Below are 25045 nucleotides of genomic sequence, written 5' to 3'. Positions count from 1 at the left end.
TCTGTTGATTAGGCCAGAGCCTAAGAACGAGTAGTCCAACCCATAGGTCGAGAGCTACTAAAAGTAATGAGTGCTATTGAATGAACTATAAGTCCAGTCAATTATATATAATATTATTGTTGATTAACCACATTGTGAATTAACCAATTATTTATTCAGAGAGATATATCTAAAGGAACTATAAGTCCTTTAAAAGACACTGATTAATCACAAGTTAACAACGTCTCGTGAAATAACCAGTTGGGTTTTCTATAAGTTTGAGGACACAAAGTCCAACAAGCTATTATTGTGTTGAGAGTAATAGAGATCTTTTGTAATATTTGTAGAGGTTTGATTAATCACATTGTGAAATAATCAGATTAAATAATTATGTAGCTTTATAGAGAGGACTATAAGTCCTAATTGGTTGTTGTCATAAGTACTGATAAATTACACATTAAAGTGCCAGGTCAATTATTATATATAGGTATATAGGAAGGACAATAAGTCCTATTTGTGTATGTTGTAGTAGTAGAGGCAATATATTGCATAATTATAATGTGAAAGATATAGATTAAATATATATTTGTATAGAAAGGACAGTAAGTCCCATACAATTATTGTAGCTGTACTATAGTTATACTATATCTACTTCCTTTTAGTGTCTTAGTAAACCTATTTACTAAGAGGATTTCTCAGATAAACAAGTGTTTTAGTGTTTAAATCATCATGATTAAATCCCTAAGAAATTAGGTCTTTAAATAATTATCATATCATTTAAATAAAATTTCTCATATAAATAATTCCAATATTTCCCCTACAGTTATTATAAAATAACAGAAAATTATATAAATTTTCTATAGCCTTAGATATAGAATCATAACGTGTATAATCTCCTTTTGTTTGACATCTGTCATATTAATGACGTATTGATGTATTGAATTGAATTTTGATTATCTATCACAACTGTCAACGTAACAAATACTAGCAAGTTTGTTTATTTGTATTTGTTTAATATAATTAAATATAAAATCATCATATCTCAACCGTAATATATAACTAAATTATCAGTGATATAAATAATCAAGGTTTACACCAGTAATAATTAATAGTATCCAGTAATGCTGCAATTTCATATTCATATCAGTAGCCAAGCTTACTTTCAAATTCAAGAATGAACAGAAGATTAGAAGTTTAACATTCTTATTGCAATTGTACTTGCAATAATATATACATACAGTACTAATTATCAAGAACATTCCTCAAATACATGTGTGGTGAAGATTTTCCCAATATGCTATTTATTTGATTTCTAACCTCTAATATAAATTTATTAAAGAAGTGAATAATCAGTGTTAATGTTTGCTTTATTAATATTTAAAGTAATTGTCCTAACTTGATATTAATAGGATAATATCTCCTTGGATACAGTCCGACATAAACATATAACTCGATAATGAAATTTATCAAATACTAATATTATATTTTACTACTTGTATATCTCCATACTATTCCCATAAAATATTCAAAACATGTATATTAAATATAAATCCAATAAAGATTCACTAATTTTAACCTTGTCTGAACTTGTCTAGTCAATATAGCATGAACAAACAACACACATACAAACCTTATCGCCATGACAACTTTCTTCCTAAATATGAGTAAAATACATAACTCATACTTGTCATTTAGTACTAATTTTATACTGTACATGAGGTACAGTTACCTAGTTAATAGTAATTATAGTCAGAGAATCCTTTGATAATTTTATTACCACTAGGAATTAAATCCACACCTATAATATCAGCATAATTAAATATTATTAGAAACCAGTAATACACACAGAATTGTTATTATCAGCTTGTTTACTACAATAAAATCAATATTAAAGTTTATAATAAATCAAGACAAAATATCTACTTAAACAATACAAGCTTGTTTACCATAAACATCCCACCGTTACATGAATTTATCTACTAACACAATAATGTATTAAAAGTAATACATTCACATAAAATCACCTGGAACAGCTAAGCTGTTTCTCTGTACATCTGGTGTAAAACAAATTCCCACATGTAATCATGGGTAATTAAAGTATACAAAAGAATCATTAGTACAGTCGACCGAGCAATGGTATGAAAACACTTTACCATGAGACGTTAAGCATGAGCAGGTGTTCCAAATCAACGCTGTAATAGTGTAATAAATACAACTATTCCATCATCATCATCGTCTCAACCATCACCAATCCACGACTGAACACAGGCAATTCCCCATAGACTGCCACTAGGAATGGCCCCAAACTCCTGCACCCACCGAGTCCCCACAATACACATAAAACAGTCACTCCAACCAATGGAGGCAGCCCTCACCACACTTGCATATACAGAGTCGCCACTCAATAACCCCTCCGTCTCATCAATGGTTGTTTCCCCAGCAATGAGACCAGACCACAGCCACCTCAGTCTATTTATCCTCAATAAATAAATAATTTATAGTAACTAGATATGAATTTAGTTAGTATTATAATAGTTTAATAGTTGATTCAATAAGTATTTGCCAAAACTGGACAATTAGAATATTGAGTCAAATCGATGAATTTCTATCAAACAGCCATATAATTGAATTTTGTATACGAGTAGAATAACGTAAGTATGTATTATTATTACGTAAATTATATTGATGTAGATCTTTGTTCAAATGTGATTGCATTTAACGATAAACGCATTACCTAAAGGTATATGGACTCGATTAAATACGTATTTTAATAGTTGTTGGGAAAAATATTAATTATAAACTTTGCCTGTGATCACAGTCAAAAATCTAACTACGTAGTAATAAATGGAACAAGCTCACCGGATTCTCCAGTCTTCCATTGACTCTTTTCACACACTTAATCGATAGTGATACACTAAGATCTTAAACCCCTTCATAGATCCAGTCACTCCTAGCTCTCTATCCCAGTTATCTTTTTTATTTTCTTGCGCAGTTCCTAAAACACGACTCCCGCGCCATTTTTTTTTTCTTTTCCCTTTTTTTATTGCGCAATTCCTATAAACCGACCCCCGCGCGCCCGCCGATCTGCCGTCCCTCTCCTTTTTTTTTTTTTTTTATTCTTTCTCTAATAACGTCATAGATTATGTCACCGAAGGGTAGATATTTCAATAATCAGATTTAGCCTATTATTCGAACTGAACTTTTCTTTAAATTCAATTTAATTATATGTTAACGTATTTTGGTATTTTATATTAAATTGATTATCGAATTTATAAAACTTTAAAGACTCTCATAAACCTTATTAAACTGTGTTGTATGTATCTTTTTTACACCAGATGATAAAAAGGTAAACTATAATTTGGTTATATATATAAAATATAATATATTTTTGTTTAATTTATTTAATTTTCTTGTGACATCCACTACACTTTGGAAACACATCAAAGGAGTTTCCCTTCTGTGTCAATATTTCATATATGGTAACGTCTTCTCTGTATACTATTGTGAACCTTGACTTTAAAGTTTGTTTATATTAAATAGCTCAGCTTTCGCAGCGGTCACCCATAGGAACCCCTGTTTCTTTTCCATGTACTTATGGTATTAAACCTATTGTACTATAGGCGAACCGTCACAAGCATAATAAGAATTGCTCATAAAAATTATAAAACGACCGCTGCACAGTTAAGTCGGAGATTGTCGTGAAGGATACTAAAAGTAAATGCACCAGAACGTTTTAAAACTTTAATAATTATATTTTTTTTATTTTTAGAGAACAGAATAATAAAAGATACGCTCCGCCTGATGAAAAACAATTACAGTACGTACGTACTTAAATGCTTGCAACATTAGGCAATAGCACATCGCCAGTGTTTATTTTTTGAAGACGCAAGGTCGATTTTGACACGAATGTCTATAAACAATAAAATATTATGTTTTGATGTTTACTATTTGAGTGTCAAAAAGTTTTTTTTTTTACCAATGCGTGTCCTTTTTACATATATCTCATAGAATCATATTTGTGTAATTTTCAAGAGCCTAGTTTTGATTCAGACTGATAAATGCTAGATCAATAATATATATAAATCAATATATATATATATATATATATATATATATATATAAATTAGATGAATCAGTTAGTAGAATTTCATTTTTATACTAGGCGCTATAAATGCCAGTCTTTTAGAGCAAAAGCGAGCAAAGTCAATGATCTTAAATGGTTTGGTGTTTTGCCAAGGAAAATAAAAATAATGGGACTTGGTAACAAAATCTTTGAAATGTAATGAAAACGTAATAAGGTCAAAAATTGTATACAACATTACTCTATTTATTCTTTATTGTGCAGTGATAAGAACATTTAATTTTAAACGTAAAGTACAAAGTCTTCATTCTTTCTTTTAAAAAAATTTACATAACAATAATAATGTTTAATACAATAAAGAGACGTTAAACCAACAAGCTTAACTGCGGTTGCCAATCCGCCTGCCAAGCGTGGAAACTACTGGCAAAAGCTCCCAAGAGGGAGGCTTATGTTCAGCAGTGGGCAATTAAAGGCTGATATAATGATGAAACCAAGAAGATTAAAATTACTAGATAGACTTAGGAGTAGCTAGAAATTCGTATTTTTTTTTTTTTACTTTTTCATAATAATGTAGAAAAATTTGTTGTTATATGATAAAAAAAGAAATTTAGAAATTTATTATTCGACAAAAGCACAACGTTACAAACACAAGATACAAGCCCACACTAGGCGAACCTGTATCGGAGGCACCCGATAAGAAAGAAGATTAATAAAGAAGAGAACAAAACAACGTAAAGTACACATTTATAAGTACATAATCTGGGAAAACAATACCGTATTACCAAGAAAAGAAAATAGGTGACGAATGTATGCCAACCATCCGCGTTAATAACACTTATGTATGAATTATTCATAAGTCACGATGACTTAACCATGAAATCTGAGCACTGCTATGCATTCAGCATTACTTTCCATAAAATCAATAGGCAAGTAGACAATAATGCTTATTAAATGCAAAAATATAACTGGAGAAAAATAATATATTAAGAGTCACTATTTTTAATTGATGATTTATGTATCTATAATTGCACTGGCCCATATAATTATTTTTCTTGTTAATGCACTAACATCTTATAAATTTACTACTTATTCAATTTATTTGGCTTATCTAAGGCACTAACCCATAAGATAATCTACTGATTAAAGTCTATCTAAGTAGCAATATCTTGTATCGTACTGTGTAAGTAAGATAAAGTACAATTTAGAAATAAAGTGAAGGATTGGAGCGACAGAAGGATAAAATAGGCTTCCGATGTTATCAGGATATTCACTTGTCTTTTCTCAGAGTTCTAATATAGCAACACCCACACTAGCATTCTAGCGTTCCTAGAATATGTGATAGATGGTAAACGAGTCAGCACCCAGGAAAAAAAACGGACGACGGCCAAACAGACTAAATATCATTGAAAATAGATAAAAACAAAGTTGATTACGATGATCTTTTAAATATTATAAAGAACTACGCTGAATTCGGATTTGAAGCTTAAATAGTAACAAAAAAATTAAAACATCTAAAACAAAATTCCTTTCCCACTATACACTAAGATTCTCAATTAGGCACCACATGTGAATCCGTGGTTAAAAATAGCTTAACTTGTAAATTCCGCGACGCCTGAAGTTAGGTAATAACGCAAACATTGTAATTACTGTATTTACAGACGACCTCTGCCTCATCGTATAGTAAATGCGTGTGAAGCGAAACATAATGCAAAATTATTTGTCAAGTACAACACACTAAATAAATAAATACTTACCTATTTACAATATTTTATGAACAATGGCAAAACATCTAAATTTATTAACTATTTACCAACCCGTTAAATCAATAATTATATGATCGTTTTAAAAATCTGTCAAACATATATGGTAAAAACTAGCAGACATCTCTTAATAACTTGTTCAATAAAAATAAAGTAATATGTTTCAGTAAAAACCATTTATTACAATTACGCAATATCAAAAGAAAAATACAATGAGAAAGGTCTGTAAATAATTCATCCATTTAGCGATAGGAATTGGGTTAACAATAAATATTAAAAAATGGTTTCATTATAATTCTGTAGACATTAGCAAATAATATTAGCAGGCACAATATTAAATTGAAAGGTATGTTACCTTAATATTATAAAGTCGTTATGTTGAAGATAGTTAAATACCAATCAATTTTATTTCCATTAAAACTTATTTATTTTACTATTGCACAATCCACTTGCATCATAGCTATATACGAAGTACTTGATAAAACAGAGGACTCCATCAAGTGACCGATTTGATTATGACAAATTGCTGCCCAACGACCGACAAATTGTTGCCGTGGAACGCTTGCTCTATCAAATGAATAGGCTTCTTCGTCATTATAGTCAATAAGCCCTGATTGTTCGTTAGGAAGTACGAAATTATAATTAACAAATTAATAATAACAGATTTCATACCCAAATATAGCATTGGGAATTTAACAAACGCATACGTTACTGAACGTTTTAAATTCTGCATAAATCATTCCAAATAGTAGAAATTGTAATACAATAAAACATTCAACACGTCAGCAACGAAAGCGCGCTGTCTCAAGGTAAAATATAATCAAACATAATTAGCTGATGGATGAATGACATCTGATACTTGTGAATACAAAAATTTGGTAAACAAAATTTCAAATTTCTCTTCTACTATATCAATATATTTTTTGTGGGGTCACAACTTTTGTGCCTACTATTTACTTTCTAACAGCTTATCGTTTGTAGCTATAATTTATTTTAATTTCATATTGCATTACAAGAAAATGTTAAATATATCCCTATCAACATTATGATCACCCAATATTTCCTCCTGCTTGTCCTTTTCAAAATCATCATCATCTCAGCCATCATCCACTGCTGAATATAGGCCTTCCCTATAGACTGTCATAAAGAACAATCCTGAGCCACCTGCAAAATCTAAATAGTTTCGTTTAATTTTTACAGAATTTTCCTCTTTCTAATGGTGGTAGACTGAAACGTAGACTTAATATTTTTGGGGTTATTATAAATTTCTTATAACATTGAGAAACTGCATTGGTTTCCATTTACTACGAGTTTACATTAAAGACATGTAGGTACATCTGGCAACGGTTGTAGATGTTTCAAAAGAATATTATATATTTAAACATATCTTTTAACTTCCCGTTATTCATTATTATAAAGGAATACAAAGAGGAAACTAAAATAGAGTAAATATATAAAACCACATCTGCGGTATGTAAGCTTATATTTATTGACGAATTGAAGAAAAATGTCAGGGAAAATCAAACGTTAAAATCATTCACAGCTATGACCCGACGAAACATTCAACGGAGGCGGAGATTTCGACTTTATTCAATTGTTATTCTGATACTTATAACGTGGGTGTTTCGAAAAACAAACTTGAATAAATGGTAATTTAGCTATATAGCTGTATGTAACAGACATATACGTAGAAATGTTATACATACATGTACAGAAAGTTGCTGTTACGTGAGCCGACGAATGCAAGACATGGACTGGATTTGAGTTCGTCGACCTCGACGGAGCGGGACACAGGACTCCACAGCCGGAATATTAAGTGCAAGTTTTCATTGCATCAAAAGTTTTATTGATACATACCAAAAACGATGGATTACAACATTTTAAATAAACAATATCACACAAGATGCTTTTTTAGTCATTAATTAGGATCATTGGATTATTAAAAATTATTTGCAGTACGTATCTTATCTGATTATTGTTGCTTATCCTTTAAGTATAAAGTAAATATTCATTTGCCAGTACAACACATAGGAATATATGGCAATGCATAAGTAAAATATTTACATATCTTCATTCAATTTAATCCTTAGGTAAGATTATTAATAGTAAAACAGATATTGAAATGGTAAACGTTATTGCATAAATATAAAAGGGTTTGTTTATCGTTTCGATAAGTGAACAATAACTGTTATAAACTGTGGAAGTGGAGGAGAAACAACTTCAAACAATAATGAACAGAAACTTCACAATCACACCTTTAGAACCGGCAGTAGAAAGCTCTCGAGACCGACTTTTGTTCGTGCAATTAACGCGTTGCTTGCTCAACCGTGAAAGGGCCACGGACGTCCGCTGTTTGCGTTGGCTATACGATATACATTAAAAACTTGACTGGAGAAACACTGGACGGTCTTTATTTTTTCATTACCAAAGCTATTTAAAGAGTTATCACTCCACAACCACCGCAGAAGTAATGAATTTTAAGCGTTATTATGAAACTGCGAGTTGCAGACATTTTATTCTTTTATATACATGTTAACAATTTTGGTTAGTGACTTTTTCAAGTAAAACGTCTTATTTAATACAATATTTTATCTTCACGAAAACAGCAATAATTCACTATTCGATTCGATTAAGTTTTACCAGACATGATAGGTACATATTTAAAATTTGATTCGATGTAGAAATTTATTGGTTACGTAAAAACTTGTGTAGTTCAATTTTAACACTTCACACTATGCATAAAATACCTTTGTCTGGTCACGCTTCTGTACGTACTGGCCCATAACTCTATATTTAGACGTCTAAAAAAAGTACTACTGGATTCCAAAGGAATTGAATACTATGCCCGTGTAGAAATGTTTCGAAGGGCAGCTATTACTCATCGGAACGTTTATATTCCGATGACTAATCACTGCCCTAAAACAAATTTTAGCGTATTACCATTAGATGAAATAATAGTTCTGCGATAAACATTTAAATAACAACATGTATAACATTAATAAACATTTTATAAAATTAAAAATAATTATCATGTCATCTAAAAAACGACGCATTGTTGACTATTAATGATAATGAATCAATCCTACGTTAATGCCATCACGCCATTCGTTCCATAAATATTTATGATTATCTTACCTGCAAAGGAAAACAATGTATGATTAATGTTGTAAGAGTTTTAATGAATTCTCTAACTCTACGTAATTTTTTTATTAACCGAGTTTCAAATTCTCCATTCTCACTTACTGCCCTTGCTATGATTTGATTATGTCAGTGAGATGGTATGTCAGGTCAATTGGAAGGTCGCACGACGAAATAGGGGAGATAACTGTATTTGGAGCTTTGACTTGCTTGATAAGGTGGAACTCAAAAAACTATATATACTAAAAAGCCGTTCATCTCTGGCCTTGTAAACCAGTTGCCGTATGCACTATTGCGCAAGATATGTAAGGTCACTTCATTGCATATTTATACATCGCTAGATTTAAACCTGTGACTTCGTCCGTGTAACCGGGATACGAGTATATCAATAGACCGGTATAAGAGCTACTTTTTTTTACTATATATCTCTCTAAGTACTACATGTATACCAAATTTCATTATTGATGTTTGGTCGGGTTTTGAGTCGTTGACAAATAAAGTCACTTTCACATTTACGATCTTAACACGAAAATCGTGTGCACTAGTAGAATCAGTGGCTTCATAAATTGAGAAATTAATCTCATAATACATATTTCATACTTTAATTTATATCCCACTATGAATCATTTTAGACCTCAAGTCATTTGATATGATGACGCCATAAGTGGTAAAGAGTACGAAACATTCTTGCTTCACTGTTATGAGAATAACCTGATTATTCATAGTGCGATAAATAATCGCCATGTTACACTTAGTACAAACTGTAATCAATTTAAAATATAAATAATAAAGCTCGTATAGAATCTGAACTGAAAAGGTGCAGTTTGTCCGAGAAATATATTTAATATTAATTTAAAACATACGAAAAAGTTATTGGGGTCAAATCTGAGGCACCTTTACCTATCTCAATTTTTTTTTTTACAAAATCATGGGCAAACGAGCATGCGGCTCACCTCATGGTGGTGGCCGTGACTACCGCCGCCCATGATCACCCACAACACCAACGGCATTGCAGGTGTACTGCCGGCCTTTTAAAAATGAATATGCTCTTTTCTTGAAGTTTATGATGTCGTATCAGTTCGGAAATACTGCTGCTGGAAGTTAATTCCAAAGAGTGGTTGTGCGTGGAAGAAAGTGCCTTGAAAAACGCACGGTGGAAGACCGCCACTCGTCTAGATGGTTGAGATGAAACTTTAGTTTATGGCGGGTTGTACTGTGGTGAATATCAGCAGCAGGTATCAATCATATTTGATATAACAGCGAAATCTTTATACTATGAAACAATATGAACAATTTTCTAGATTTAAATTAAAATTATTATAAATTTAGTATATGACAGTCAATAAAAAAGTAATTTTGAGAAATTATCATACTAAAACATTAGGTTAAGTCTATCACTTTACCTAATATTCCAATATAGCGTTTTAGAGAAATAGCACTACAGAATTTTTACTTCTCTCTTTATGGCAAATCCTAGTATTTTTGAAACATAATATTTAATTATTTAGATAGACTCTTCGATTGTTTGCTTCCTTGCTAGCAGTAAAAAATATCTTTTGAAAATATCCAATCAAGTGTTGGCGTGTACAGAGATACAGCTACGAGCTTGTTACAATTTATATAGGTACAATCTTATAACATAAACTAGTGAAGTACAGCAGTATGTCGTAAACCCATTACATAAATCGATATTACAAAATAGACTCGCTTTTTATTCGAATAGTAAAAAAAAAACGTTAATTTCCTATCGACCGCAATAACGGGGCTCTGTTGTACAGATTTAGCTACTGCCGTAGGTATGCCGACTGAATGAAATAACAAATTCCTGCAATCCAGCAAGATTGTAATTTAATCAAGGAATGGAAATGTATTCTGGCTATAATGGGTTTTTGTTTTGAGTTTTTAAATAGTTTTATGTAGAACCAGCATACAAGCATTTTATGGTAGATATCCAATCCATCTGCCAAACGTAGTAACTACTGCCAAAACACCCCTAGGGGGAGACTTATCTTCAGCAGTGGGCAGTTAAAAGCTGATATGATTCTATCAAAATAACTTTTCCATATTTTAACGAGTATAAATCTCCAGACTCAAGCTTGGGAGAAACCAATAATTATGTACTTTAGTTTTTCTAATAATTGGAGACAAACGACCTCATATAACGCGTGTGTGTCAAGTTAAAATGCATACGGCCAGCCTGAAAAACATCGTGGTTAATTCTTGGTCAATTTATCACTATGGGTTAACACCCAAATTCGTTTTCACATATCATCTCATAACACCCCAGGCGTTAATCAATAGTACAGGCGAGATTATAAGTACAGTTTTATACATTTGCCGAAAAACAAACTAAAATTCCTAAAATCTATGGAAGTCACTCAATATGAACAGTGTAATGACATCACCTATCATTTTTTGCCATTAACAGAACGGAGCTACGGAGCATCGCATAATTATGCTAGGTACGTATGCTTGACTCATTCAAACTGTACTTTGAATAATTTACAGTAGTACTATTTGAGTATATATGTAAATAAATACTAGTGTCGATTTAGAGATACAATTCCCTAAATTTATCATTAAAATTCTCTCTACTATCCGGGCTAAAAGTGTTCCCGATTACATTTTAGGATTCCCAAAAGCAAATTATTGTTAAGCGAAACGATTATATTAGGAACTATCAAAAACTAAATATCTCTCTTAAAATAAATATGGTCTGAACTCACTTGTAAAATAAATTTAATTTAAAGTGATCCTTAGTCAATTCGCTGTGTTACTGTGGCATACACACGATTAAATTTTTTTTTGTTCTCTATGTTGTTTTTTGTGTTGTGTTGTTATGTGTGTGTTCGAGAGACGAGGAAATTTATTATCAATATATCTACAAGATCACTATAGATCAATCTTACTAATGACTGGCCTCATATGAACATAGGGCGTGGCTAGTTTTATGGCCAGTATCGCGATAATCACAATTACGTAATTCAAACCTAAATAAGCGATTACAATCAATTCAGTGGTCTCGCATCATAAAACGGTACACTTTTGGAATCACCTACGTGTCTGTCCATTATAGACATCAAACATTTTTCATATACATAAATAATACAAATTTGACACAATTCTAATAATCATAATTGGTACTCATTGAAGCAGCATATTTTGTATCTCATATTGTTAAACCAATCTTATGTAATATGATTTATACGTTTTCCTTTTGTAATTAGACGCCTTTAAGATAAGTGAACGTAAGTAACAGTATACATGGATGTAGAATTGCAAACACAAATCAGCAGATGACATCACATTGCAAACAATAAAAATGGTTACACTACTGCATGATATCATCCGAATATCAAACAATCAACATCGCAACAATCTTAGAATTGAGATCACAATCCTCCAGCATGGGAAAATGCACTGACAAAATAACACAATGTAAATCAGGTTTTGAGTTCAGTTTGAATGCGATCCAGCTCAGAATTGTGCATAATGATAAAATAATGATAATGCCTATCCGATTACCGCCCGGTGACTGAATACCTACGATCCGTCATTGACGATTCGATAAACGAATAGAAATTCTCCATTTAAATCGAACTCTCAATAAACTCGTATTAAGTCGTAACTTATCGTGACGTACGTATTCGTAATTTTTCACGATTCGTGAGCTTGTCAAAATAATCCATTTACAAAAAATAATGTTGTATGACAAATATAGTACACCTTATCATATAAGGCAAGATAAACCTTGCTGATAAAGAACTTCTTTACTAGTTTAAAATGAGCACCAGATTCCAATTGCGGATGACTCTCTAAAGTCAAAATAGTCCTGATGAGTATCAACCTTCGATAGGGAAGCAGAAAAAATAAATCCAAAATCCATCATTGCATTGATTCACGATCCCAAAAAAATAATAAAGTGTATATAAGTGGCTAATAATCGAATGCAATGGAAAGTGGGCGTTCCAACAGACATGACTGGGAACTTTCGTTTGCCAGACTGGTCTCACATCATTTGTATTTGTCATTTGTATTGGTTGATTAGGGTTTCAAACAAATAGAATATCAAGTTACATGTAGGCATCTTCCAATCGAAATATGAGAATGTTAAACTTCAGTCACTTAACTACGAGTAACTAATTAGCTTCAATAAATCATTGTGGCATGTATTTATTTAACCATATTAATTTATAGATTCAACATGATTTTAGCCATTATTCATCCACTACTGGACATAAGCCTCCCCCATAGACTGTCACAAAGAATGGTCCGAGCTACCTGCATCCACTGACTACCAGCAATGTAAATCGATTATTTTATAGATTATTAGATAAATATTTTAATGTACAATATATATAAAAGAGTTAGAACAACAAATATTTTCAAGACTAATAAAATTAAATGCTAACACACTCTAGTCATCAGGTTCTTTGCAAATATTAAAGCTAACAGATACTAAAAGACATTATAAATTCAAAAGTGCATTTTTTTTAATAGAGTGGTAACCCTGCCTGCGCTATCGGTATACGCTGGCGGGGCACCAGTGAGGGATGACAGGTGACGATAAAAGCAGGTCTGTTAGCTCATCCTGACGAATTCCAATAGAATTAACCATAGACGTTTTCCAGGGGGAACCGCATGGAGATCGACCTGGTACAGTATATTGCTAGCAATGGGTCAGTTGGACCCTTTAAATTTGGTGTGCACGTAGTAATTGAGATGAAGAAGGACAGACTACTTTTAACTAATCAATATACACCAACTAGAAGAAAAGGGATTGTTAATAATAGGGATTAGCAACCCTATTACTAACAATATACCCTATCAGGTCGACCTCCTTGCGGTTACCATTGGAAACCATCGTGATTGATTCATTAGTGAATTTGTCACGATGGGCTAATTGACCTGCTTCATCTTTACTTATCATTTCTCACTGGTGCCCTGCAAGTGTATATCGATAGCGCAGGCGGGGTTAACATACCATTATCATCGATTAGAAAAAGACAATATATACCGGAGTCGCAAATAATACTAGTTAAGTATAAACGCCTATTATCTTTACAAATAGTGCTGCGCTACACTGAAGTGAATCAGACCGGATCCATAATCATAATCCGCACATTATCCAGTATCTGTCAATCTATCAGTACGTCTGCGCGGGTGACCTCAATGACGCCGGGAGTAGGGAGGGAAGGGGAAGAGGAGGCAACCCAACAAGTTTGGTCTGGACCGGCTGTCTACGAAACGTAGGTCACGAGGTTTCCTCCCATGACGTACCAATTACCTTGTTAAAAATTTTAAAATGTTGTTTTTTTATTAGATTAGATTTTATATGTCTTTAAAACGTAATAACTATGTAAGATAGCTTTTAAAAACGAATGTTTAATTTTTATTATATTCATCATAATTAATATATTAATATTCTTTAGTTTTTTTTTTTTTTTTTTTTATATAAAATTTAGGTATTACAATACAGATACCATATTAAATCATGTCACGTCCCATTCCATTGAAGCATAAATTATGTAGCTAACCTTAAATTACCTTAAATCCATATATTGTAAGCCAACTATTAGACCTCCTAGGTCTTAGAAGGTCCAATGGTTGCCTTACGTTATAATATATATTACCTTAGTTCACTATTTAAATGACATATTTAAACAAAATTGTGTACTTCGTCCATTTCAATAGATATAACTTATTTTGATATTTCTAACATTAAGCTTTTAATCCCCAATTTAAGAGACATAAAATTATTATTTTTAATTATTTAAAACATAAGGTCGGATCCTGCCTTAGAGTTCAATGACCGCCGGTACAAAAATTTGTTAATATCGGTTCAGTCTTTCAACCGTGAAAACCGATCAACCCTTCTATTTCGCATACATATAGATACTAGCTAGTTATTTGTATAAATTCTAGACCACAAATTCACAACCTATTAGTCAAATAAATCAGTTATATTGTACCATTGTACACACACAAATTGTAACATATACGTATAGATACATACATAAATATAAGCATATTTTCACACGTCTACAATCCTACTTCCTATTGACACGGAGACCACCTCACTATTGATCCTAAAACACACGCACTGACACCGGAAACCTGAGCCTCAATCATACAAAACTAATTAAATTTCAATACACAACATACCCGAAGTTAAACGAAGACTATCTCATTTCCGCATATCCAATAGAAGGAGTCACTACACTGAGTCCAAAACAGTAAGGCTATGAACACACGGGAACACGTAACGGAGTGATAGGCACACAGGCGCGCCGCGGCCCGAACTCGACGGAGTGAGCGGCAATATCGATCGGGCTCCTGGCGCCGCCGAGCCGCATATCCCTAGTGCACGCACACCCCTCCCCCCGGCTTGCCACCCCTGTGTAACACTCCCCTTATATAGGGGAAATACGCGACTGATTTTGAATACACAAATCAACTGTCTATTAAGGAGTTATTACACTGTCACAATACAAGATAGAATGGAAATCATTAGTATCATCCTTTCAAGGAACCGTTTCAACACTGTAACTGAACATTTTCCCTAAAGAAACTTGAATGGATAACAAAAAATTAGAGCTTCCATCATCATCATATCAACCTTTAACTGTCCACTGCTGAACACAAGCCTCCCCCTTGAGGGGTTATGCCAACAGATGCCACGCTTAACAGGCGGATTGACAACCGCAGTTAGACTGTGGAGATGTTTTAACAGAGTCTGTTGCCCATCCCTCACCCTCCCTTGGGACCTCTTACGCCACCCATGGGAAAGAAAGACATGGCCTATTCTATGATGGGACCACACATGACTTCTTTAATAGCTCCTTGATAGAGATTCCATAGTAGCTCCCTATGTCATGATATAGCATCTTTCCTTAACAATTGAACAATATAGTCATAATTTGACAGAATAAAAGCTAAATAACAAAAAAGGATGGTTGGAAATTAATCATAATATGACTTGTCTGATGATAAGCAGCCACCGCAATATATATAATTCTCTGAAATATCAGAAGGATTACTACAGAGTACCGCTAAAATAAGATAAGTACTGCTGAAATTACAGTAATCTATCCAATCAGTACCACATTGTAAAACTTGTGTTATTGACAAATAACCATACAGTTCTCAGCTAGTGCAAGAACTTTATAGTTAAAAGAAGCTTTGATTCGATCAGCTAATTCAAATAACCGAAAAGAGAAATTTAAGTAATACTGTTTTTAATGCTACTTGTGTAGGATCCAAGGAAACATGGTATCTGCCATTCTACAAATTTATGACCATACATAAGGTTGCCAATTTATTTGAATACTGGAAGAGAGAAAGATCTATGGGATGCAAATTTTTTTTTAATAGATGATAATGGCATGGTATTCCCGCCTGCACTATACGCTTATAGTGCACCAGTGAAGGATGATAGATGACAATGAAAAGGCAGATTGGTTAGCCCATAATGATGAATACACCTAGAATGCAGCACTATGGTATCCATGGGAGGACAGAAAAATGTATTGCAGAAGAATGTATGCAGCTGCAGTTACATATATGGGGGGAGGGATTGTTAGTAATGCAGACTAGTCCTATTGCTAGCAATATACCCTGTCAGGTCCACCTCTATGGAAACCATCATAGTTAATTTCTGACGAATTTATTATGTTGATTCAACTGTTTTGAAGTCAATCCAGGCGGATTGTTAGTAATGGGGTCTAACAAGCCCCTTACTAGCAATATACCCTATCAGATCGAGCTGCATGCAGTTCCAATTGGAAACCATTGTGAAAGCCATTTGATCATAATGGGCTAATTGATCTGCTTTCATCTTGTGTGATGATGATAGGTGAAGAGCTACCATCACTAACTGGTACCCCACCTGTATATTGATAGCATAGACAAGGCTACCATCTTATTTTTAAAAAAGTACTTAAATCTAACACTGAATAGCTCTGTTTTTTTTTTAACTTTAAATTCAATACATTTTAAAAAAAAATTCAATATATTGGCTGTGTTGGCAATATGGACGATCCACCCAACATACATGAGCACAGATTAAATTATAGTCATATAGTTTTTGAACTCTGACCTTATTAATCAATAAAAAAAATTTACTTTCACTGAACTCTGAACATTTAGGACAAAAACTAATAAAAGCTTTATACCAACCTAATATATTTTTGATGAGAGAAGGGACTGTTAGTACTGGGAATTGGTGACTTGAATGCTCGAAAAAGTAACCCCCCCCCCCCCCTCTGGAAATCACTTAAATAGTACTGGATGCATTACTATTCCATTCCATGGCTTTTAAAAGAATGTGCTTTCATGATGAGGAATGAATTAATTTATCAGTATTTTTTTATATGAATACTATTGCAATATAAAAAAAAAAATACTGAAAAATGTCTATGAAACTCTATTAATGTATCCTACACCCTCTTGGCTGTTTTTTTTTATGTTAGAATCCAGAGCCTCAGGCATATTGCTAGCTACACATCATAGGGTTCATCTAAAAGCTCTGCTACCTACACAATCTTGTCAAACAGGCATTCAAGTTCCCATTATATATGCTGTTTCATACCCCTTATTGTGTCTGATATTGTATTGTGTAGGATAAGAATCTTTAACTTTATGTAATGTAGCAAGTTAGGGACTGACATTTCAAATTCTACCTAGGTTGAATTACATAATGGAATATTTCATTTTACCTATTTTTATTTATAGGAATAAATAACAATACAAGGTTATCTTAATATTTATACCTCACTGATGAAAAATGACAATTAAATAAAAACTTATATTTATTATTAATTTATTTAGTACTCTTAAAGCTATATTTAAATGTATTTAAATACTAGATCACTTAAAGGGATAAACAGATTTGATTTTCAACTATTAAATTAATTTATTGCACAAATAAATACACTTGAATAATTACCATATAATTTTTTTTATCCTTAATTAGAGTTAGAGCAAAAAAAAAATTTAATATATAAAAAAAATCCCAATAAATAAATTAAGGTAAACAATAAAAAAATAGATATTACCTATGAAATGCCTCAACATATGGCACATTACTATTATTTAAAAAAGAAAAACCTAATATATAAGTACTGTAATAAAATACTTTTTAATAAACATGTTAAGTATAAAGCCTTATTCTTAACCTCCTGAGGTCAGAAGTCCTAATACTAGAACAAAATCACATTGTTGTAAACGCCCAATTTTTAAAATAGCAATTTGGGGTCAACACCCACTGTACTAATACTAGAACAAAGTATTTTCCGTCATCTGCCGCATTTGAATTACGTGCCACGTTGTGTATTCGATGTCGTTTAGTTTGTAAATATATTTGGCATTTTGACAGTGCACTGCTTTCAATGGACAGGGAAATTTTTTTCGTTCTTCTGTCATTCTAAGTCGAAGCGGTGGCACGTACAACGATAAAAGGTTTGTTTGATTCATTTATATCTTTTAAATCTTTGTGTTATATTTACGAGATTTTGTTTTTTTATCGGGACAAAGGGATGCAGTTTATATAAACACTATTATTTTATCGTAATTTTGTCAATATCAATATGCTTTTTTGGTGATTATTTTTTTGTACTAATACTAGTACTATAAGCGTTTAGGTATATGGTTTTTTAGTGATTTTATTTCTTGTTAATACTAATACGCCGGGCATTTATACCTTTAATTATCTTCCTTCTAGTTAGTCTAGGCCATTGTGCTGACACAGTTTTCCCTTTAACAGATAGTCAAATATTAGAGATACTACATCAATCAGATTTCGAAGACGACGAGGGAGATCCTTTTATAGGAGAGGATACTGGCAATGAGTACGTTCCAGATAGGAATGATGCAAGTGAAACCAGTACTAGCTCAGAATCAGAGTCTAAGAGCCCACCACCAATTCTGAAAAGTAGTTGAGGACGAGGTCGATCGCGCATGCGAGCCCGTGCTCATGCACATTACAGCAGAAGATGTGAGCGCACTCCGCAAATTACTAGTGCTCGCGGTAGCAGCAGTTCAGATAATCAGTTTACATGGGCTGTAAAGAATTTCACATAAAACCTTCCTATGCTTTCTGAGCCATCGTACTCGATACAAGACAGAACAAATTTTTCAAAATTAGACTATTTTACTCAATACTTTGGTGATGAGCTAATAGATATGATCGTAGATAAAACGAATCAAACAGCCGTTTATAAAACAGGAAAGAGTCTGCTTATAACAAATGGCGAGTTAAAAGTTTTCATAGGCTTGTCCTTGATTATGGCATGTATTGGATACCCCGTAATAAGGATGTACTTATTAGGAATTGAATTATTTGTTATATCAGGTGTTTAAATTTCCATTTTTTGTGGGATTTCAGGTTATATGTAGCGTCCCAATGTGATAAATATAGAACAAAATATTTTGGAGTCTTTTTTTTCTGTCGGGCAAGCCTAAATCAATATTAAAGTATCCCTAAAATATTACACCTATATCTGTTGTGGTTACCAAGATATGAACAATTTTTGGTCTGGGCGTTCAGGACTTAATTAATTTGTTCTAATATTAGGACACTGGGTCTTGCTCGGATGTACCCACTTTGAAAACGGGCCGCAGGAGGTTAAAGTACTTATTTATTTAATTAGTACTTATTTAATATTATGATTAAAATTCTTGAAGTGTGTTATTACTTGCTTTAAGCATGTCAACTGAAATACTCTAGATATAGAGTCTAGAAAATAATAACTTTGTACCTAACATGATTAGAAGCGAATACAAGATACTGATAAAACTGATATGCGGGTGACTAAATATGATAACTTACTTTTATAAATGTTCACATGATTACAATAATAATTTTTTTTAATATTTGAAGTATTATTTTTGCACCTCATATGTTACACTTTATATATAAACCCTATAAATACTTTCTCCTTTTGGATTATCAAGGTTTACTGGAAGCATCTTAATTGATAAGTCTGCCTGTGTACATTTTGGTATAACCTAATATATATATTATATATATAATAAATTATATTAAATATCTATAAGTGAATTTACACAAGTATATAAATAAATTAAATTGTTACTACCTACATAGGGGCTAATTGGGACCAGCAAAAATATCCATGAAATTTCTCACAGAGATTAGTAATTATGGCACGGAATAAACAATTTCAAGCTATATTTAGTATCATATTGATTTTAAGATTCTCAAAGATGTAAATGCACTAATTGGTAATATCCTTGCCAACACTATACAGGTATAATCAGATTTTCTCTACTTAGCATAATTAATAAATAATCTTGGCATATCTTTTTATTGAAATACTATAAAAACTATACTATATACTATAAAAAATGTATATTATATTAAGTTTTTTTTTTTTAATTACTAAATTTGATCAAAGGTCATGTCAAGCACAAGCACATAATTTTTTTTATAAAATTTAAAAGAGGGCTACAGATACTATCTTAATAGATTCATATTATGCATAGGTTAAAATAAGACCAGAATATATATTTTTACAACAAATACACTAATTATAAATGAAATAGAAATGAAAACATAGACTATATTGGTATTATTTCTGAACCTACATTTATGCACAGATTTCCACAAATGGGACTAGCATATAAATTGAGATCTTACAGAAAAATAGAAGATTTTCCTGTACAATATATAGATAAAATTAAAGGGCTCCTAAGGGTATCCACTGACCTAATTTTTGGCGAAAAAGAAACAAAATTATTATTAAGTTATAATAAAATAAGCACTTATTAATCAGTATATTTGGTGCACGTTGTTAGGAAATTTTATTTTTTAACAGTGAATAATATTGCTGGCAATGTATAGCGATACCGGAACGTGAAGTCTAATTAGGTCCAATTTAAAATAATTAAAGACCCTCGAGTACATTAACTATTACAAGACTGCCCAAACTCACTGTGAATATACATCTATTATTTTAGTAATAATCTAAGATGTTTATGGAGGAACAATTTCTTAGATATTAGTCTTATTCATGCAGCTAGTTGTTTTTCAAAGATGAGACAAATCATCAGCTATTTTGGGCCTCCAGCAATAGTTGAACGAAAACCTATTCCAATAAGTTTACAAACTTATATCTAAACATACCCGTCAAATAAATCCAGGAAAGTTATTCCAAGTCTGCTGTCCACATAGAATCGTCGGCACACACAATATACATTAAATACGAAAACTGTAACAAACCTTACCTAATTTAATTTCACGATTCACGGCACAAACACTCGAAAAACAGTTTCCGAACCGACTTTTAACTTTACAAACATAACCTTTCTTTGTAAAATTATGAAACAATCACAGTTCAAGATATCATCCGTGACTACGAGTACGAATACGGCATCGCATGCGGGGCAAAAGATCGCCGCGAAAGCATCACAGGATTACCATTACCACCCACCTTTCGTTCGTTCGGATTCGGGTAGCCAAGCAGCAACCGCCCATATCATAGACTCATAGATTCAATAAATATTAAAAGCGTTACTTGACACGTAATGCCTACACGCACTTAGTTTTGACCTTTAATAAAAATATTTTAGAAGCAATTTTTGTAAAGACACAAATATTTGTAATCGTTTTTATTCTCAAATCTCCCTTAAATTTCAAGTCAACATATTATACACCTACTACTAATAGAATACTATTATTATAATCTATGTTAATACTATTATAGTACGACTTATAAATATTATTACTTGTGTAAATGATGTAAGTACTTATGCTATGTAGGCCCAGCGATTAACAAGTTGAAAATAATTGAAATACTTCTGACAAAGAATTATTGTTATGTTTTGTAGTAGAACAAATGAGTTTATTATTATTGTAACTTTATAATGTAAAATTTTCTGAAGAAAAATGAATTTACTTCAAAAGGAACGTAGACAAAAAAAAATACGAACGTATATTTTGAGCTCCTATAATAATATTAAAAACATTTTTTATATATTTTTATTATTAACATTAAAAATGTAATTTCGTGCGACGATTTTATTAAATAACTTGTGTTCCCATTACCGTATGGCAAAATTTGTATATTTAGGTCACTAACAAATAAAATAATAAAACATTTTTGATTACAGTAAAGAAGACTTTATATTGCGAATGTAAGTTACCTACACGTCTTCTGTTATATTTTATTCTTTGATAACAATGATGTCATTCCTCTTCATACCTACCTATGTTATAGTTGATTTCGCCACAGATGATATTTAAATAATCACAGAGTATGCAATCACTATGTTATTTAAAAGTCGACACTATTATAATAACGAAAGTAGAATATAAATCTATGCAACCACATAGGAGTATAAACGCAATAAGATATATCAATGTACATTACATTGGATAATTATTTATGATTTGCTTTAGTAAAATATTTATATATAATACGTGTTGTAGAAGACCTGCCCATTTTATAGAGTAAAATTGCATTAATTGATTTTATTGTATTTATAATTACATTACTTTACACTGGTAGCAAAGTTTCATACAAAGTTTTATTTGTTCGAGATGCGTTCCTACAACAAGTTTGCTTTTTGTCTATGTTAGTTATGGTATTTAAAGTAATGTACTCAGTAGATGAGCTAAAGTTAAAGACCCGATATCATACTGCTTATAAAACGAAAAAGACTACTCTTCGAGTATATTTATTATAGAAGAACATTGACTGATATTTACAATTTTGATTTTACACAGGTTCTGTTTTGACATCAGTGCTGCCTCTATAGCACCATTGAAGAACTAAAATTACTATACAATTTTATTTATTTTCAGTTGATTACTAATGGCGCTGTTTATCAAAGAAAAGTTTAAAGATTATTAACAAACGTGCCGACGTATCATTACTTTTTATAATTCACAATTACTCATGAATTAATCAAGCAGTTGTTATTAATTAAGTTAGTCATGACTGTATCTAATCAAACAATAAGCAAAATAATTTTAATTCTTAACTCGATTTTTAGAAGTAGCACCAATATTACTAATTGATTTACGTAAACGAGGTAAATTGATTGTCTATATCCACTAAGTTCTCTACAACTTCGAGACTGTCTCTGATTTTTTTTCATTAGACGTACATCTTGGGGATGTTTGGGATTATTTATATTTCAATGGTCGCAGATCCGATTCTCATAATATAACCAATCGCATTTATGTTTGTTTACTTAGTTTTGGTGTATTAGTACCTTTCAACCTTAGAGTATAGTATAGTCTAAACTAAGTTAAGCATATCTACGTAGTAGGTAGCCATAGTATAAACCATTAGTTTAGACTATATTGATGGTGGACTATACTGGCCGTGTGGTCCCGGCATAGAATAGTCCATTCCTTTCTTTCCCGTGGATGTCGTAAAAGCCGACTAAGGGAAGGCGAGAGATGGGTAGCAGCGTTTCTCTTAAAACATCTTTAGAGCTTCATTGCAGTTGCTAATCCGCCAGCCGAGCGTGGCAACTACTAGCAAAATCCCCCCAAAGGGGAGGCTTATGTTCAGCAGTGGGCAGTTAAAGGCTGATATGATGATGATGATATTGATGGTGTTTTAATAAATAAAGATGGAATGATGCTCCTCAAGGTACACCTATTAAGAAATTAAACACGTTGGTACTAAATTGTTATTTTGGCCATTCCTTAAGACATAGTCTCTCGGTAATCTATGCTATCTACCCATCCTGTATGTATATGATATTAGGTCGTTTGTTTAGTACCTACCTTTGTTTTTTTATGTATAATAATGGAATGGTAACCTGAATGTGATAGAAAGTGACCTCTGACTACCCCTCATCTAATGGTATCTGTTATTTATTTATTTAGAATATAAAATCAAATGGAGGCGAATGTAATGGATACACACAATGCATTTTATTTATATTTCTTTTTATTATTATTTTTAATAAGGTATTTCGCGACTAACTCTTAGCCACAACAGAATATCAGTGTTTTGCTCTTTTAAGGACAAAGCAATAAACTGAGTTGTGACCATATTGTATTATTATAGTACACGCATGAAGGAAAGGAAAGAAAGGAAATTATTGGTTTATATATATATATATATATATATATATATATATATATATATATATATATATATATATATATATATATATATATATATATATATTGTTTTGTTGCTTTTTTATTTTCATTCTTTTATGTCTTTTACTGTGTATTATGTGTATGTTTTTTTTTATTGTAATTTGTGTGCTGTAAGTAATATAAATAAATTATCTGTCTATCTAACCCCGCCCGCGCTATCGAAACACCAGTGAGCGATGATAAGTGAAAATGAAAGAGCAGGTCAGTTAGCCCATCGTGATAAATACACCTGGAATTCAGCACAATGATTTCTATGGAGGACCATGTGGAGAACAACTTGTCAGGGTATATTGCTAGGATTTGGGACTGGTAGTCCGCATTACTAACAACCCCCGCCCCCCCCCCACCTAACTTTGTTAGGTAGTTTTACATGTGTTAATTGGTAATTTGTTAGTACTTGCTTAATGTAAAATTAGAAATAAATGTAATACTTATGTATTTTTTTACATTTTATTATTGAAAAAAAAATACAAATGTACTTTTATAAGTAGATATGTACTTAATGATATCACAATTTATATTGTTCGATACTTAGAGTAATTCGAATACTTACTACTTATCGAGGAAGTGCTAATGAAACAGTATAGTAACTAATATAATGTAATAAAACTAATAAGACCCTACAGTAACTGGATGCCCACTTAACAATACCCTAACCCAAGCCCAAAAAGTTAAAGGTATCAGTTTTTAAACTGAAATATTCAAAAGCACCACCTCAATTGAACATCTTAATTTAATTACGTACGTAATAATTAATATTAAAGAAATAAATAAATAGTAAAACAAAAACTAGACATAAAACTTTGGAGTTTTAAATGATAACGAATGCAGTCTTATTGGCATATTACAATCAATTTCAATAGTGGAGAACACTGAGTAAAGTATTTGTTAATTAAATAAATAATTTCAGAGATTATTATGTTATAATTATATCTAAAACATATA

General features: G+C 31.9%; 1 protein-coding gene across 13 annotated transcripts in view; it reads right to left on the bottom strand.

Moving 5' to 3' along the window:
• Positions 1-21401, bottom strand: part of LOC113512992 (spectrin beta chain) — a 79549-nt gene extending 58148 nt beyond the window's left edge. For 11 of the 13 annotated variants that reach the window (XR_008252702.1, XR_008252705.1, XR_008252697.1 and 8 more), the window contains exon 1: positions 21101-21401. The gene's annotated coding sequence lies outside the window, so the exon portion shown is untranslated. Of the gene's footprint in view, positions 1-15123; positions 15273-21100 lie in introns of those variants that run through there. The other 2 variants (XR_008252698.1, XR_008252699.1) reach the window with 2 other exon arrangements.
• Positions 21402-25045: the final 3644 nt, after the last annotated feature.

Source organism: Galleria mellonella, unplaced genomic scaffold (genome assembly GCF_026898425.1).
Source record: "Galleria mellonella isolate WM207_F2 unplaced genomic scaffold, CSIRO_AGI_GalMel_v1 utg182, whole genome shotgun sequence".
NCBI lineage: Eukaryota > Metazoa > Arthropoda > Insecta > Lepidoptera > Pyralidae > Galleria > Galleria mellonella.
Note: the sequence above shows the minus strand (reverse complement) of the source record. Positions and strands in the feature narration are given on the sequence as shown.